Source organism: Ischnura elegans, chromosome 1, assembly GCF_921293095.1.
Source record: "Ischnura elegans chromosome 1, ioIscEleg1.1, whole genome shotgun sequence".
Taxonomy (NCBI): Eukaryota; Metazoa; Arthropoda; class Insecta; order Odonata; family Coenagrionidae; genus Ischnura; species Ischnura elegans.
In genome coordinates, this window is record NC_060246.1 from 99,540,920 (window position 1) to 99,554,654 (window position 13,735).

A 13,735-nucleotide genomic window follows, 5' to 3' on the forward strand; every position below is an offset into this window, starting at 1 on the left:
CACGCAGAACAAAATGATTGTAAATATTGGGTATCTTTAAAGTAAATTAGTCTCTCACTTCAACTTAAAAAGTATGTTGAACGTCACTTGTAGGAAATTGAAAATCTTCATATTATGATAATGTGATTCATATCAACCGAGTAAAATTTCCTTTTCCGATATCAACTTCTGTATTGAGAAAAAACTCATCATCCAAGTAATTTTATTTGAACGAGTGATATTTTTGTTAAAGAGAATTTAAGTAAAACATAGGAAGTCATGTTTGTTTACTATTGCACCACGAATGAGCATCGTCATGAGATGAATTCTCATTCCTTTTTTGAAACCCATAAAATGCTAGCAACGTGTGGGAGGGAATTAAGCTCCCCACAACTCTCTCCCCAGCGTCAATAATATTTTATTGGTATTTAAAAATTTCCTTGGCTTCCCGAGCTAATGCGCAATCATTGTGGCATTTTTGTCAAGGTCCTCTGTAATAAGCACTGTGGCCTCGCGGCTCATCAAGGTTGGCAACCGCAAAGGAGTAAGGACTAAGCCGCAGCCAATGATGTAACTCACACCAGCAGTAGAGACGTAGGTGCAGTGATTCAGAATGGGATGTCAGCAGCTATGAAATTCAAATAAGTTCCTTTGATAGTCCCCACGAGCAGCATCGCAGTCTCAATGGTCCGGAAATCTGAAGGTTCGTGGTTCTTTTCCTGGTATATATAGTCGTTGATCGTTTTAATCCCTGTGAATTTTGATGCGTTTGGTTGAAAGTCAAATGTTTCAAGCAACCTCTTCAGTTCCTACATGTAAGAAACAAAATATTGGTGAGCATAACTAAACTTGCAAGACCGTCAAAATGGTTTTAGAACTTTTGCTGAAACGTTCCTGTATTCAAGTAAATTGTAATAATCCGATACCAAGTCTTTTGGTAAATTTCATCTAAAGCATCCGCATTGATACAATGAGTTACACAGAATCCATGAATTGGGAATATCCCATGAGCCACACTCAGTTATTTATGACAAATTATTTTTTTCTCCGTTTCACATGATAAATCTTATTTACAATTAATTCATTTATCCAATCCCTCTCCCCCATTCTTACCCTATTTCTTCCAGCCTATGCTCTCCATACTGAGCCGCCAGCCAGCAAAAAATTATCGTATACTTAGCCCAAAGTCTAGTCACAATTGTGTGAGCGTGAACAAGAGCTCTGGATAATTCTCCTTTGGCCACATCCCTCCTTTTCTTAAGTGCCGTGAATGCACTGGGTGACGAATGCTATAGCTCAGGTACACGCGAGAAGCTTGACCTCGTCAGATGCACCACGGCTGGTTCCGCGTTGAAACACGAGTACAATCTTTGGCATGGGCGTACGGACAGACCATCATGTAGTTTGTATCTATGGTTTCGCTGTCAGAGGAGTCGAGTATTCGATAGAGGAGTGTTAGGGTTGCCTCGCGCTCTCTGCCTTGACGGAGTTCTACGTTCAGTGATTTTGTTCTATTGTCTTCAAACATATGCTGCCTAGTTAAATTAGTTTAGTGGAAGGTTGGAGGAAGGGTGACGATACTTTCGTTGATGGATAAGTTTCTCTCCGATGTTTAAATTCATCTCTTTAACTGCCTGAATGAAATCTCTCGCCACGTGACTCAAAGGACAATTCGCTCCTTCGATCAAGGGATGGACTTCATTGGCTGATAATCTGAAGGAAACATAAGGTGAGTGCACATTTAACTATTCTATACATTGTTCCTTGCCCTCAGTCTTTGGTGACGCAATAATCAGTTATCAATGACCCATCCTTGCAAAGTTTAGCTAAGCCGGAAATGGTAAAATGAAAAAGTTTCGCAGTAGCCAGTCACCATCGAAACCATTAAAATATAATTTAGTTTTAATTACAAGAGCATTCGGAATGAGTAACAGCCAAAGGATCAATATTTGTTTTCGAATCCCTTATAATCGTAAGGCGAGGTAATAAGGTGTCAACGCCTACACAGGCACATGATTTTCTTACCTAATCAAAGTTTGCCGGTGGTAGTCACTGTGTTTATCTGTGGTAACCGTGTGGAGAATGATTGTTATTTACAAAATGGCCAAGTCGACGTATCTCTTCCGAGTTTTTTCAATTGGCTACGCTTACTTTATTTAATTTTTCCTGAATAAGCGGCTTTCAATGATTCTGTATCATAATAATTGACATTCTATAGTGAAAAGGATATTAAACAAACCTAATTCACAATTTAAGCTTAAATATTTGAGGGACAGCAATTACGGAGTTAATATTGACATTAACCACCAAAATCAGAGTTTTGATTATCCGTTTGTGGCTGAATTCGGCCAAATTCGATTCAAGAAAATATGCATAACTATAAGCATGTTGTAAAATAAAGTTAGTAGTAGCACTTATTTTTCCTTCGGAAGAGGTGTTATGAATTTTTAATTTGAACAATAAAATCTTTTTGTTTTCGCTCACTACTAAATATTGAAGTTTTTATTTTAATGTATTTGAAATGAAAATCTTGAATTCGCGAAGAAATATGATGGACGATTAGAAATATATCCTAAAACATGGATACCGATAGGGACGTTGGCAAGGACGTAATGAGATGTGTTTATAAGGAAAAAGTAGATAGTAGAAAAGCCAAAAAATACCCTCTTAATTAAGACATCCCTGTGACTAAAAGTTCTTAATAGGATACTCCCCGCATAGGGCCTCACTGACAAGGCTTCTGTATATTTCTGGATAAGGTCCTAGCTTCTGGCGAGCCAAGGGAAAAATTATCGGACGAGTTAGATTGGCTTTGGGTTCTGGTGATAGGACTTCTATCTAAAAAGTGTTTACGTCAGAGATTATAAATAAAAACAAAAAATAAGAAAAATGTGTCTCAATACTGGCCTATTTAGGAATCGCGTTATATTTTACAAATATTTGAAGTGATCAAAACGTTGTATTTACAACAGGTTTTTGTGCATATAAATGTCCTTTCCACGACCAATATTTTCATTTAGTCTCTCTGAATGAATAACCGTCTCTTCAGCAACCAAATCCATCTAATACCATTTGCTTTTGTTAGATTGAGTCCTTGAAGTACTAATTTTGTATATTTAGGGTTGATATTTTTTAAAAAATTTGCCTTCTCAAATATTTCTCGTAATCACGTCTCATATCTCCACACCTATTGTTATTTTCCCTCATACTGCAGCGCAGATGCAAAAATGGTGAATAGGAACCACAGGCTTTTATTATACCTTCCACCAGCCATTGCACTAGCCATACCCATCAGAATAACCCTCTCTTTCTGTAGCAAACGATATACCTTCATTGAGTAAAACATTTACCTATAATGGCATGGTATGGTATATGGTTTATTATTCTGATACGTGAATAGTAGAGAATTTTTTATTTAAATTTATTAAGGATGGCTGGACGGTGCTATTTTGAATTCAGGCTAATATGAAATAAATCGGTGAGAGTGCAAAAAGAAGTTTTAATTACTTGTAGTTGTTGTGACAAAATTTGGTGCAACAGCTCTCACTGCTAAGGTAGCAGTTGACTTAAACTTAAATATTGATTGCTAGAAAAATTAAAGTAGAGTGTGAGATTCGAGATTCCCAGTCTCACATTCTGGAATGATAATACTTTGGTAATATTCAAGTTTTGAGATAAGTTTTTTATGAAGGGCACATTTATCATGACGTCATTACTTTCACGAATTCACTTGATAGACTTGAAATAAGTGGCTGAGTGGGTACATGTTTTTTTATCCCCTACTATCCATATATTCTTTTATGTTTCATTAATGTTATGGTAGCTAATCTTGTAAAAGGTTAAAAAATACGTCCCAATAATTTGTAGCCTAATTTCTGTTTTGCTTCATTCTACCTCGATTTGACATTTATTATGTTCCCAGACAGTTATTAGTGAAAAATGTAGATTACGTAACTCTGTTCCAGTTTTTAGTTCTAAAAAATGTATGAAATGAATTCTTGTCATTCGCCTTTTACTGGTTTTAAATAACCAGTTAAACGCGTTAAGGCTACCTCTGCCTTGATTATCATTCTGTTTTCGTCAAAGTATCACTCCCCATTTACATTTGTGCCACTCGACCAGCCATTAACATAGGTTTTAGTGTTTAAAAGGAAAGGAGTTGGTTCTGAAGTCTACCATGCCCTCAGTTTCAAAATGATATTTATCTTTTGTAGCCATTCTCGGTACAGCTTTTTTTCTATATTTTGACTAAGCACGTACTTGCAATCCAGAGAAATTAGATTAACAATGACAGGGCCATGTCTAGGATTTTGTATTACCTTTTCCATATCTAGAAGTAGATGTGTAAGCGAACAGGTGCATAAAATCATTTTCTTGAAAATGATTTTTAACACCTCTGTACATCCCACATATCCATTATTTTGAAGTAAGATTTTAAGTCGTACTTCTGTCATTGGTGATGGAATGAGTAATCATTCAAGAAATAAGGGAGGAAAAGATGGAAGTATATGAGAGACAGATTTGAAAAGTTTGAAACATGGGAAGTAGGGAAGACTAATAGCCGGTTACATCAAGGCACAAACACTTTTTTCTCTTTCAAAACAAAATCTTCTGGTCAGGATGGAAAAGAGGTCGAGGACGATGTAAGGAGCTCACGTAACAAATCCCCTGGGCGCTGCCACCTAATATAGAGGTTATTGATAGCGCATGAATGCAGGACCGGTCGGCTGAGGGCTTGACCCGTTATAATCGTATTCCTCCTAAACTTACCATACCGGTCCCCCGAGGCGGAAAATGGACTATTTGGGTATCGGATAGAGACCATCCCGTATGCTTCCTACCCGTTACCAGCCTGAGTCGATTACTGTAAATTAATGGATACCATCAGACTTTCGCCACCAATTACCCCCTGTCAATTATCACCGGTGGGTTCTAACAAGAAAGCGATGCGTGTTTCGTGGCTACATGAAAGAAACATAACCAAGGCCCTATCTAGAAATATTTTTCTTGAAGGTCGTCGGGTTAGTTTGGAAGGAGGAATGCAGTGACATTAGATTTACTTTCCAAAAAATCAAGGGGAATGCTACAACTTCTCAATCCATTACCTTGCAATAAACGTCCTTAAAAATATTTAGCCAACCGTATGAATTGTGAACAATAGTCTTTTTTGTCACCAAAGGTACTCTCGAATTTTACTTTGGGTTTGCATTAATAAGTAGATATTTAATATAAATTTGAAATAAAGATGTAAAATAGATTTTCTGGAGCTAAAAGGGATGATACATACCCTCACCAAATAAATGGTCATACATCTCTGTCTGGTTTAATGACTTGTTTTTTAATATTGTGCTGTTCCATCTGTTTTGAATAAGTTATGTTGATCGATAAACTTAAAAATAGAATATTTATTCAACCTGCCGAATTCGTCTTTTTTAATGCAGCGTAAAAATAAAATCGAATTTACTCAAATTTGGGAATACGACTCCTGAATGTCGAGTAATTTTAGGGATTTTATAGTTATCCGGGAGTATAGTTCCTTCAACCCTAATAATACGAGGAAGTAATGGCTCTGCCGTCCAATTTCATAAAAATATGATAAGCATAGCACTATATTTAATTACTTTGATCAAGGATACATAGTCAGATTCACGGTAGAAAGAATTTTTATTTACTTTGGGTTTTCATTTCTAATAAGTAGATAATTAATACTAATTTGAAATAAAGAGTGTATAATAGATTTTCTGGAGCTAATAAGATGTAAGTGTGGAAGTGTTATCATTTATCTCAACAACCCACAATAAATCCTCTAATTTAGGCATAGCTTGAGGAAAATTTATGTTAAAATGAAGTTAGGTCCAATTTTAATCAGTTAAGCTATAATCATTAATTTCTAATTAATACCTTGAAATTTTATGAAAAATGCCTTGAAGAGTTATGTAACATGAATATTAATTAAAGGTAAGATATTTAATCTTAAGCCTGATTTGGACATAAATCTGAAGCTGATTTTGAATTTGTGCGTGACCACCTAGCGCACAAAAATTGTTCTGTTTACTTGCCTTTAATTTATGAAAATTCCGTCGGATGTATTTTGAAAAAGTTTGTTTTATAAGCTGTGAACACAAGGTGAATTTTGCTTCCAACTCACATTGGACTTGAAAATCAACGGTCTCTTGCTGCAATTTCCCAAGTATTTAAGTATTGACGTCGTAAGCCTTTTGGACATTTTTTGGTATCATTCATATTTTATCTCCCCCAAATTCATTCCCCAAGGTATGAAGCAATGCATTCGTAGAGAGAAAGAACTTGCCTCATCCACTTACCCTTATGATAGCCAAAGCTAACTATGATCCTTACCCTTCAATCCCCGGGTAGGTGTTTCTTCCCAAACCTTATTTAATACGACGTAGGCAAGCACTGATCACATGAAATTGACGTTTTTCAAGTTCATTTCATAAATCATCTGAAATACAAAAACGTTATGATTAACGAGATTAATGAGCCTTTACTTTGTGATTAACTGAGGTAATAAATTCAATATGTTGGCTTTATTTGTTTGAAAAAGTCTCCTGAAATTTCTCTTTAACCAGATATTCTTATCCCATTATGCCACTGTTGACAATGAGTTAAATCATGCATAATCCAAAACCAATATTATACACTTGCTTTATCAAGATTTATGCGAAATATTTTTGCCTTAGAAGGGCAATAATGTTTGCAAAATAGTTGATTGGCTAGATACATGTATACTTTTACTTTTCTTATCGGTCTAAAAGATAAAAAAGGTAAGTCTTCTTTTGGTACTCCGCTTAAGAGAGAGAGAGAGAGGAGCCATAAATATCGAACGATAGCCTAAAATTATCCACCCATCATTAAGACTGCAAATATTGAATTAGGAAACGTCGAATAAATATATAAATTCTATAAAGGCTCACATTGGCTTTGTGCATGATAAAATTACATTTGTGAACACTCCAATCCGATTTTACTGAACGCTGTCCTGGGGTCGCTTTCGTGAACGGCTAAATGGACGAGCCAACTAGCTCATATCACACGGTGGGGGAGGAGGCAATGGGAGCTCAGCCGTGGCGCATAGCTGACTCGTCGCGCTGAGCGGTGCACTTATGCGCAGGTGTGACGGCTGGCTAGTTGTGGCGCCCTAGACGAGAGAGAAGGTGGGGGAGGAGGAATTTGGTGGTTTTGGAGGGGGGTATTAACAGTTCCGTTTTGGGGAAAGAAATATTGGGAGCGTAACCGGAAAGGGTGAGCGGTGTGGCCCGCTTCAAGGACGCGTCGAATTCCGAGTGCATCGGAGCCTGATCAAGTGCCGGCCGCTCTGCTCTTTTTCCGCCCATTTCATCCCATCGTCAAGCGGGTGGAACTTTGACATGTGGGTCAACGGGGACGGTTTTCGGAAAAAAGTTGGGAAGATATTTTTTTCGTCAGTTAGCTATTCTCACACTCTTTGCCTCTTTGCACGATATACGTCCTCGAAAGTTAATGTAGCGCAAGTATTTATTACGCATTAGTCCAGAGATCAATTTAGCTATGCTTTAAATGATATTACGAGTTACAGCTATGAGCTTCATCAACTTCGGAGGGTGTGTGGAGATTTAATCATTATCACAGCCCTAAGATCGGTTAGAAGCAGCTCTCCATTCAATTCTCCAATTAGCTAATCTTTTCACACCTACATATTTCTTCTCTTTCTCACCCTTCTTTACCTGTTCCGTATATTTTGTTGGAGGCCTTCCTTTTCTGTTCTTGCCTCGTGACGATTGTCTTCATCAGACCATCATGCTTGGGCGTACCCAGCGATGGGCAGGAGGGGGCAGATGCTCCCTTCCTTAGAAGCAAAAATCGCAAAAGTCTATAAGGAAAATAATATTTTTTTCAAGCAAATAATTTAAAAAAACTAATAAAGAGCTGCTACAGATTCCTTAAAATGTTGATTTCTTTCACCTTTTCCATGCTTAAATCTTACCTACAACTTGAACAACCATGGCTTGCCCCCTCCCCCCAGTTTTGATTCTGGGTACTCCCTTGGCATTACGGTGTGCATATCTAATGGTTAAAAGAATAGAGTGTTATGCCTAATGGGAGTAGACGGGCTAGTAAAAGGATCCAGGTTTAAATGCAAGATTAGACTTTCAGACACCCCATAAAACCAAACGGTATTGGTCTGTATTGGCAGGAGATTTCTCCTCCCACCCCGAAAGTTTGATATTCCCTCGGCTTAACCTTAGTCTGGGGTGAGCTCACAATCACTTGGGTATCCAATCCAACCTTCGATTTACAGCCTTAACCCTTTCTAACCCAGAGTTACTTTTGGGAGAATGCAAATTTCAAGATTTTTCATTATGAAAACTTGAAAATTTTGCAATCAATCATAATTATCGTGGCAGCTGAATATTTCGTCATTACAATTAACAACACAAAATAATGCGCATATTTCCTAAACAGAGCATATAATATATATTTTTTTGATGTTGCTTAGAAGCAACATTGGGTCATAAGGGGTTAAGTGTCAGGCCCGTGCTGGACCCCTTCTTAAGGCGGTGGGCGCCATGGCCAGAGGGCGCCAGCAATATGCAAGGGTAGGACAACCGGAATGATTCAGAATGAATTATATTAATTTAAATTATTGTTTTGTTTACTCAAGACAGTGTTAATTATGCTGTCAAATTATACATCATTGAAATCAAGTTAACTGCTCAATAGTGGTTTTCTGACTTAAATTTGTCAATTTTGGAACTGGAGGGTGCCAAAGATTTCCAGGCAGGAGGGCGCACCAGGATACGTCCTGGTGTCCCGGCGGCCCAGCACGGGCCTGTGACGGTTCTCCTCAAGGAAAATGTTATTCGTCGAGCAAATCACAAGGGAGATTGTTATATGAGCCATCATTTACATATCGCGTGGTCTGGTCATTTGTGCGTCCACTTCGTTACTTATTTATTGACCTAGCATTCAATATGTCCAATAATTTTTATTTTATTTACTCCTTCGAACGTAAATAAATTCATAAACCAAACTAAAATACTAATGATAATTAACCAAAGATGCGCGGACATGAAAGCAAGTACCTTCATTAACTATAAGCCGTGAGCGTTAATCACATCTCCAAATTTACTACACATTAAGAATATGCGAAAGCTTAATTTGGTAACTACCAAAGAAACGGAGGAAATAGCATTTTTGTGAATATTCCTAAATAAGCTCCTCCAAATTCCATCAAAGTAAGAGCTGAAAATTGGCCAAATTGACTGAATCGGACATTTTCATAATCTGTAAAAGCTTTTAGTTGTTAAATGTGTTTGATATAGGCGTTTCAACGCCTCATTCAGTTTCCAGAAAATTCGCATACCCGGGGTGTACAAAATTCCATTGGTTTGTGAGCAAAAAAGTGTAAAGGTGATGGAAAAGGAAGCGCTCCGATAAGATATGGAAAAACAAGTAAGTACTGAAAGTTCTGCGCAGAAGGCTGAGGCTATTGGGCGTAATGCATGTAAAGATATTTCTCATAAAATAACGGAAGGTATGCGATGGAAATGGAATAACAGAATAAAATGGGGAAAATCGAAGGGGTATCTATTAATGTATCGTCGAAATTCGATTTGAATTATTAATTTGTTATAAACTAATGTGATTATCTTATCTTTTTTAAAATACGCGTTAATTACATTTATTAATTTGAGACCTTCAAAGTAAGCAATTGCATCAGTTTTTGTCCAACTTGTTTATGGAATATGGCGTCTAATGCGAGGAGCCGGAAGCCGTGCTGCTGCGACGGGAGACCAGCGTTACACCTTGTTTCAAAAAAATAAAAAATAAAATAAAATGGAATAGCACTCCCACCAAATGTTTTAAAGTTGTAGGGGAGAGTTTTATAAACAATATATATGACATAAGAAATATCGAATGAGTGACTATCTACATCGTGAAAAATTGGTAAAAAATGTTTGAAATTGTTATAAACTTTATAAAATTGTTGAAATTATACAAAAAATCATTGATTATATTCCTCAAATCAAGGCGCTTAATTGAGCCATTGCATGGTTTTACATCTCCCTCTTAATGAGAATACGCTTTCTTAAAATGTCAGCTTTACAACATTGCAGTATCTTGTCAACCGTTGCATGTTATTAAAAAGAACCTAGGCCTTTGTTTTTTTAATCAAAAGGTGACTATAAGCCGAATGGGGTCAAAATCAGTACCCAAGCGGCAATCACCTGGTCAAATGTGGGTGGAATAAACCAATTGTAATTCATCGGTTTATGGTAGATTAAGATGGGCGTTCTATGCTATGTTGCCTTATAATTGCATTCAAGGTCAAATTTTTCTATGCAAACCTGTGATGATGCTTGCGCAAGCACAGAAAAAAGTTCATTATCGCTTTAATTTAGTTTCTTGTATGAGAAGCTGATTTAAAATTGAATGCACCACTACACTCATGATAAAATAAAATGCGAGCATGTAACCATTCAACACTTTGAGTAATTGGCGAATAAATGGTGTAATTAAAAATTACGATAGAATTGTATCAATAAACTTGAAAAAGCATTGTTTCAAAAATGTAATGACTTACAAAATACAATTTGTTTATGAAATTTCTCCCGAAAAATTTTTTTTTACCGATATAAATCTTAGAAATTTAGCTGGTGTAAATTCAGCTTCAGAATTTAACGGTGCATATTCTGAGAAGATACCCTTGCTTTTCTTTTTTCATCATGAATTTTTGTCATCAGTAGAATAAGTAATATGTAGAACGAAATATTTGAGATTCATTGTTTTGATTTTTTTGGGAACGATGAAGCCTCTTAAAATGGTGCCTCTAATATTAATCTTCTCACGGAAACCTGATTTTAAAACAGGGCGAATTAATGTTTTGTAGAAGAATTACATTTATTTAGATAATGGTGATTTTTTTATAATGTTTACCACTTTTCATGGCAAACTAATGAAGTGGAGTTTGACATAATTGAACGCACTGGGCTCTTTGGAAATTACCTTATCTCGCGCCAAGGTGCCAGAGATCGCTTCCTTCTGTAGTTTTGGGAGTTGCCGTTGAGGACGCGCGGTGCAGTATCTCCTTCCCTCAGAGCGAGGCGTACCATTGACAAGCCGTGTCATTAATTGGGCACTAGCGACACGAACGGAAAACGTGTCAAGCATGTTGTGGCTCGAAGCGGTAAATTCAAAACTTTTCAGACGCGGACAAGTGAAAGAAGGTCATACGGGGACTTTAAAAGCGGTTTCCATCAAATTGAGAGATCCATTTTTTCCAAGGTGTGAATAAACACCTTTTTGAGGAAAAATCAAAACTTCGTATATTCCACTTATATTTTTATTCGCTCGAACATTTTAACTCATGAATGTAAAGCGTTGTTACCGGGATCTCCCTCTATTTTACGCTGAAGCAGATATAAACAAAATTTATGCCTAGCAGCTTGAAATTTTGACCTACATTAAGGAATATAGTGAGATTAATAATTTTGACACCTCTTATGCCCTTCACTTTAATCCTTCTGAATCTCGCGAATGTAAATAAATATTTCTTGATCTATGCAATTTCCATAGTGTTGCTGTAATGTCATGATGCATTCTTACTTTGTGTTTCACTACCATCTGATAATTATTCGATCGTATTATATTATACACCACAATTTTTTAGGTTTCATAATTTATTTCTGTGGTTGAAGATAGTAAGACGCCATGCCATGTATGACCAAAATTACATCATTTCTTGATGCTCATATCAGCTTAAAAAAAATAATTATGCACTTAATTTTTTGGGCAATTTTGCATTAAGGTTCCGTAATTTCAGCAGTGAAGCGGGAATCGTATTTATAAATGGAATTTACCAAATTATTGTGCTTTAATACTTCTGGCTACGATAAAAAATTAAATATCAGCGAGGGATAGGAAAACAGAATGGCAATTGATGATGGCAAATTGGTTTTCCTAGCACTGAAGAGATTCCGTGGTTTAATGTTGTCACGAGGAGGTTTGAACTAAATGATAAACTTGGTCAAATATATAGTGCGATCTCAATTGTCTACAGCCTCCACAGTAGAGAAAAAGCTGGCGAAATAAAATTGTCAAATTTGGTCTCAATATTTTTCCCAATGAACCATGTTCAACTCGGATATTGATATAAAAAATACTCTGTAGCTCATATCACTTCCGTTGGTAATAAGTGGGACATTAATTAGGCGAATACTGAAATCATATCCTGTTGCAAGAAAGCAAAATCTTATACTTTAGATACAAACCCGAAGAAATCTTCGTCCTTATAGAGTATTTGATGGCCAAATAATGTGTAACGTGATCTATATAATGTGATTCTTTTTTTTTGCTGTGTTGATATACGTATGCATTCAATCACGTACGTACGCATCTTCAATTTCCCGAAGCAGGATGCAATTAAATATGTATCTCCCAAATAAATACCCACGTAGTCTACTAATTTTAGTACACAGATGTCCTCTGTTAAATCTCTTTCAAGAATTTGCAGTGCCGCTCAATGAATAGCTAGCTATTATTCGCTGTGCCAATGGGATGAATATTGTAATTAAAAACATAATCAGTCATAAAATGGGTGTTCCGTCATTTCATTTTCTAGTATTTCCAGAAAAAGAATGCTCGCCATTTTTCTCAAATAATAATAAATTCTCATTTTCGTTTTTATTGTTTTATCAGATAAAATAATTTTGAGGCACTAATTATGAATATAGCGTGAAAGAATAGAGTTGATCAGTAACCTTTAGGACATTCCTCACTATTACCGCACATTTTCATATCTTAACCCCTAGCAATCATTTGAGAGACAAGATTTTCATGATATTCAACAATTGTATCACAAGTTTCATTAATGCGAAGTTATAAGGAGGGCTTTTTGTTCGTGGAGAAGAGTGTGAAAACAATTCGTACCTTTATAATGGGATTTGAGGATGGAAAATACATTTATTTTAATTGCATCCATACACAAAAGTTTCCCAAATACCGAGCCTGTAGAAAGGAACATGAATTCCTCCTCTGAATTTAAGAAATGGTTTTAGACGTACATCGTCAAATTGTTTGTCCATAAATTAACCGTAGCAGTTAATACACGCATAAATTGAACTTGAATTAATGTACATGGATTTGGAAATTTATAATTTACCGTCAACGTTTCGAAGACTTTAGTAGATATCGTAATTATGTTTTCATGCTTTTCGTAGCCGTAAATACACTTAGACTGTGTGGCGAAGCTAGGCAGCGAAGAAAAGAGGGAAATATCTGGTTTCGCAATTACATCCACGTAATAGCTTTCCCTCTCTGACTACGATACCAACGCAAAATGATATAAATTTTCCTGAGGTGAAGACTAGAAATGTCGGAATACAGCTCTTTCAAAAGAATATACTTATGGCTTTATATCATCCTTAGTGTTGAGAAAGAATTCCAGTGAACGCAACCTGATACTTAGGATAACATTTCATTATTCATTCATTTGTCTGGGATTTTTTTCAATTTCTTCGGGACAAATAATTTTCGGGATAGCCACCGCGGTGAGAGGAAGAAATTTTGGAACAATTTTATCATTTTTAACTTCAATGCATGTAAAATCAACATAAAAGGCATATTAAATAGTAGCATCTGATAAATTTTAGCGACAGAAATCTTCAAAAACACTAAGGGAGAGCATAAAAGTAATAGGTATCTAGTGATAGCTGATAATCATTGGCGAAAAAATATTCACCCACTACTTATATGA

At 36.3% G+C, this 13,735-nt stretch overlaps 1 protein-coding gene across 1 annotated transcript in view; it reads left to right on the forward strand.

The window, feature by feature from the left end:
* The first annotated feature begins 1,424 nt into the window (after positions 1–1,424).
* LOC124167152 (elongation of very long chain fatty acids protein AAEL008004-like) overlaps positions 1,425–13,735 on the forward strand; it is a 205,093-nt gene continuing 192,782 nt past the window's right edge. Inside the window, exon 1 of the mRNA XM_046544966.1 lies at positions 1,425–1,708. The gene's annotated coding sequence lies outside the window, so the exon portion shown is untranslated. The remainder of the gene's footprint in view (positions 1,709–13,735) is intronic.